The following is a 5,385-nucleotide window of genomic DNA, read 5'->3' as shown; positions in this document are numbered from 1 at the left end:
CTCTCACGTGCTTATTTCCGCAAATATTTTTTTTAAAAGAATCTACAGAAGACAATAGCATTTACAACTCTTAAATAACAGAAAATGAAGGGATCTGGACTTAAATGTCACTACCAGGCACCATTCAGCATTAAAAATTGCATCAAGAGAATTCTGTTAGGTGTCGGTTGCACCTGAGGAAGTTGTTTAAACTATTGCCTTAAGCAATATTATAATTTCCTTTGGCTGATGGCTTCCTGAATCCTTTAAAACAATAAGAAATCAATTTTATTCAGTTTACGGAGGAAGCTTTTAAGCCTTTGAATCATTGCACATCACATAAGACTTTTCTACTGCTTAACTAATTTGTAAGAACTGTTACAATGGATGGAATTGTCTATTTTGGGACATTTAATGCTGATCGATGGCAGAGTAACACTGAAATCTTTAAGAGAGGCATCCTGTGTAAAATAGTCATTCTGGAAAGTGATAACAAGGAGAGAGCAATACTGTATTTACAGGATTTTAAAGGTGGAATAACTGTTGTGGTTAGCCGGCAGCAAGTGCAGATGGTGGAGGAGTGTGAGGACTCAGATGAGGGGCCAGGACCATTAGGGAGTGGACTGCTGCCTTCAGAGATTGTGGGGGCTGGCAGCAGTGATGAGGAGGTTCCTGAGGAGCCTGTGCTGAGGATTGCTCATAGGAGAGAACAGTTACAGCAGCACAGGCAACTTGGGAGTAAGGCTGCAAGGTAATGGCCCCTCCCCCAAGAGGATAAAAGCCAGCTTTGAAGAAGCGTTCTTTGCAGAAGGCAAAGACGCACTGAAACTCAGCCTCGTAGACATTATAGTTAGTATTTGAAAACTCTTGTAAACTATTTCTTATCTGTGGGTTTTTGGCAGCCTTGAAAAACAACTTGGCAAGACTGTTTCTTGTCGGAGCTAATTAGTTGGAAGCAACCTTTTATCTATGAAGAGCTTTTAATCTATGAAGAAACAGAATTTGTAGACGAAACCTTAAAAGGTGGGGGCTGCTGCCTTTGCCTGGTGTTGGCTCTCTTGCCAAGTTGGGTCAGAACAATAACAGGCATGTATTAATTCTCAACCCTGAGATGAAGCAGGCTGAGAGAGGGAGGGAGTGGCCTAAAGTCAGCCAGCTGGTTTTCGTGCCTAAGGTAGCACTATAACTCATAGTCTCCCAGTTTTCAGCCATCAAACAAGGGTCCTCAGTCTCTTTACGGGCTGGTGGACAATTTGAGAACAATTTTGCAATATACAACTTCCCCACCCCCTCTTTTCAACAAATGGCCACCATACCTAAGCAGATAGCAGAATAACAGATTTGAAAGGGATCTTGGAGGTCTGCCAGTCCAATTTTCTGCTCAAGCAGGAAACTCTGTACTACTTCAGATAAATGGCTTTCCAATTTCTTCTTGAAAACCTCCAGTGATGGAGCACCAGGCTGGTCCCTGACCTTGTCTCTTCAGTGGGATAATACCTGGTACTTATATTTGTCCTTTGCTGGATAGACAACTTCTAGAACATGTCTTAACCTTCAGCCACCTTCATTTTTATTTCTGAGAAAGGAGGTGGGACCAGGCACCCTGGGAAATCAAGGTAATGCTGAGAAACCACATTTTCTTTTAGAATGTGATAGTTCTCCTTTGCTAAACTTCAGATGTTTCTTTAATGTGAAGAGTGAAGTCAGGCAAGGACCTGGGAGCACGAAGGGATGCAGCAGCCAGCCTTCATTTACACACAATATTGGCAAGGTTGATGTTAAGTTTGGGAAAAGAGAGGCTGAACCAGAGCATGAGTGCAACAATACTTTATTATAACAATAAAGGGCTGATCGTGCTTGCCACGCCTGGAAACTGGCTCGCAGCAATCAGCAACTGGTTGGACCCCGCAGCCTGCTTTTATAGCTGGCTGCTGGGGAGAACCAACCAATGAGTGAAGGGAAGAACGCCCACGCAAAGTGAGTGGACCTGAGTGAGAACTCCTAGAGTTCTCAGGACATAACACCCCTTCCCCCCAGATGCGAACACGCATAGTCTTTGAGGTAGGCAGGAGGTTTATGTTGGCGCCCGGAACGGCGCAGCTCTGGAACGTTGTCTGTCCGTTCGGGGTCTGCCTGGGAAGGCAGAGCCGGCAAAGTGTCATCAGTGTGCCCCTCGGTTCGGGCATGCCCGGGGCTCGTAGGGTTAGACACTCGGGATGTGCTCCCGTAGACTGGATCGGGCTGGTCAACCGTCTGGGCGCCGCTGTCCGTGTTCGGGCCTTCGGGATCGGCTGTTGGTGTGAACTGGTCGCCGGACATGATGTGGATGTGGGGCTGAAGATGAGGCCTCCCTTCGTCTTGTGACTCTGGATCCCTGCTGGCGAGGGTGCTGTGGCGCCTACGCAGTTGGTCTATGTGTCTTCTCCAGACGCGGCCATCCTCCAGTCTGACCCGATACGACCGCGGCCCGGTGATGGCTACGATCTCGCCCGGGATCCACAGGGGGTCTCCAGCGAAGTTCCTCGCGAATACTGGCTCCTGTAAGATAAAATGTCTAACCCCCGATGTGGAAGCGAGGGGAGAGTCAGGGCAGTATTGTGGGTGAAGTCTGTCCAATACAGTCCTCAGACGCCTGCCCATCAGGAGCTCAGCTGGGGACTTATTGGTGACTGAACAAGGAGTTGAGTGCTGGCTCATCAGGAACCGCGAGAGTTTGTGGTGCCAGTCATCCTTGCTGAACCTAGCCAGGGCTTCTTTAGTGGTCCTGACGGCCCTTTCAGCCAATCCGTTACTGGCAGGATGAAATGGGGCTGTGAAAATGTGGCGGATACCCAGGTTGGCAGCGAAACGGCTGAACTCGGTCGATGCGAACTGTGGGCCATTGTCGGAGACAATGGAGTCGGGTAGCCCGTGCGTTACGAACAGGCGTGTTAACACGTTGGTGATTGCTAGTGTGGTGGTCGTGGATAGCTGTGCTACATCAATCCATTTAGAATAGGCGTCCACGACCACTAGGAACATCTTCCCATGCAAGGGGCCGGCCAGGTCGATGTGAATTCTGGACCAAGGAGCGCTGGCGCTTTCCCATCTAGTAGGGGTGGCAATGGGGGGAGCAGGACGGGATTCCTGGCAAATGCTGCAGGAACTTACCCAATTGACAACGTCCTCGTCGAGACCCGGCCACCACACGTAGCTGCGTGCTAATGCCTTCATTCTCACGATGCCAGGGTGTCCCTCGGCAACGCTTCCAGAACTCGGAGTGCGCAGTGAGGTCGGGATGACCACTCAGTGCCCCATAGCAGACAGCCCTGCAAACTGGACAACTCCTGCATGCGAGTCTTGAAAGGTGTGAATTTGTTTTCAACATTGCCACCCGGCCACCCCCTCCTCACCCAGTCGAGCACCTGGGCGAGCGTTTGGTCTGCCTTGGTTTTAGCAGCAATGTCAAGGGCAGTGATGGGGAGGTCCAACTGGGTGATCTCGAAAATAGCGTGGACAGGAGCAGGGTCTTCAGCCGGAGCCGGCAAGGGGCAGCGACTGAGAGCGTCAGCGTGGGACAGTGTTTTACCCGGGCGGTGTATCAGTCTGTAGGAGTAGGCTGCTAGGAAGAGGGTCCACCTTGTCATCCTAGGGGAAAGGACTTGAGGGGTCTGTTTGTCCCCGGCTAGTAGGCCCAGGAGGGGCTTGGGGTCCGTGACCAGCTCGAAAAAATGGCCAAAAAGAAATTCGTGAAATTTTTTCACGGCTGCAACAGCTGCTAGGGCTTCCTTATCGATCTGGCTGTAATTGCGCTCCGTTGCAGAGAGCGTCCTTGAGAAAAAGGCGATGGGAGCCTCAGCGCCATTGGGAAGCCTGTGACTTAGTACTGCCCCAATTCCAAAAGGGGATGCGTCTGCTGCCAGCACTAAAGGGAGGTTAGGGTCGAATTGAATAAGTACCGCCTCTGACGTGAGTAGTGATTTGACGGCGTGAAAAGCATGGTCTTCTTTGTGCCCCCAGTGCCACGGTGACTTTTTATCCAGTAATCTGTGTAGGGGTTCAGCTACTGATGCTTTATGGGGCAAGAAGGATGCGTAAAAGTTCAATAGCCCCAAGAAAGCCTGTAGTTCAGTTTTGCAGGTTGGAGTGGGTGCCTCGTGGATTGCCTTAACCTTGGACTCCAGGGGGTGAATGCCAGAGGCGTCAATTTTATAACCCAGAAAGTCCACCTGTCTAGTGGCAATGGCACATTTTTCTTTTTTCAACTTGAGGCCATGCTGTCTGAACCTCTCTAACACTGCTCGAACTCTCTGGAAGAGTTGGGGTCTGTCCCTGGCTGAGACTAAGATGTCGTCGAAGTAGGGTACTACACCAGGGAGGCCCTGCAAAATCCGCTCCATGAGGGATTGAAAAATACCTGGGGCAACACTTACGCCAAATTGGAGACGCTTGCATCGGAAGGCACCCCTGTGAGTGACAATGGTCTGGAGTTCCGCTGTTTGGTTATCAACAGGCAACTGCTGATATGCTTGAGACATGTCCAATTTAGCAAAAATGCTGCCTGGTTCGAATGTGTGTAATAAATGCTGAATGACGGGCACAGGATAAGCGCTAACTTGTAGGAATTTATTGATTGTCGTTTTGTAGTCCGAGCAAATTGTCAGGCTACCGTCTTTTTTGAGGGGTGTGACAATGGGCGTCTCCCATTTGGCGAAATCTGTTGGCTCAATGACCCCTTGTTTTAACAGTTTATCCAATTCCGCATCTAGTTTTGGCCGAATAGCGAATGGGACCCTACGCGGTTTTAGCCTGATTGGGACTGCCTGGGGGTCAACTGAGAATGAGATGGGGGTACCGTTATAACACCCCAGCTCCTCGCTGAATACATCTGAGTAATCAGCGAATAAGGAGTCAGTGTCTGAGGTTGAGACAGCATGGACTCCTGTTAGCCCTAGGCCGAGATGGGGGAACCAATCGAGCCCCAATAAGGTGGGGAGATTGCCGTTACCTACCACTAGAGGTAGGTGACCTTTAAAAGCTTTAAAACTGACAAGGAACTTGCCTCTGCCGATTACAGGAATGGTCTTCCCCTGGTAGTCCTTTAGGCTAAACTGGCATCTCTGGAGCCGGCTAGTGGATAGGCTTGGTTGGAGCCTCTTGAGGGTGTTCCAAGAGATAATTGAGAGCGCTGACCCTGTGTCAACCTCCATACGGCACGGTTTACCTTCTAGGGAAACGGAGAGAGAAATTTTACTAACAGTGTGGCAAGTGTGCTTGGCATGGTGGTGCGTGCGACAGTTCAATACTTCCCTCTGTGGTCCCGATTGCGAGGGGGGGTGCCTTTGTGCTGAGCTTTGAGGGGCTTGGCAGACTCTCGCGATGTGTCCCCTTTTATGACAGTTATTGCAGGTGGCTCCTTTAAACTTA

This window comes from Pseudonaja textilis, chromosome 2 (genome assembly GCF_049901715.1).
Source record: "Pseudonaja textilis isolate UNSWEBS1 chromosome 2, rPseTex1.2, whole genome shotgun sequence".
Taxonomy (NCBI): Eukaryota; Metazoa; Chordata; class Lepidosauria; order Squamata; family Elapidae; genus Pseudonaja; species Pseudonaja textilis.
Note: the sequence above shows the minus strand (reverse complement) of the source record.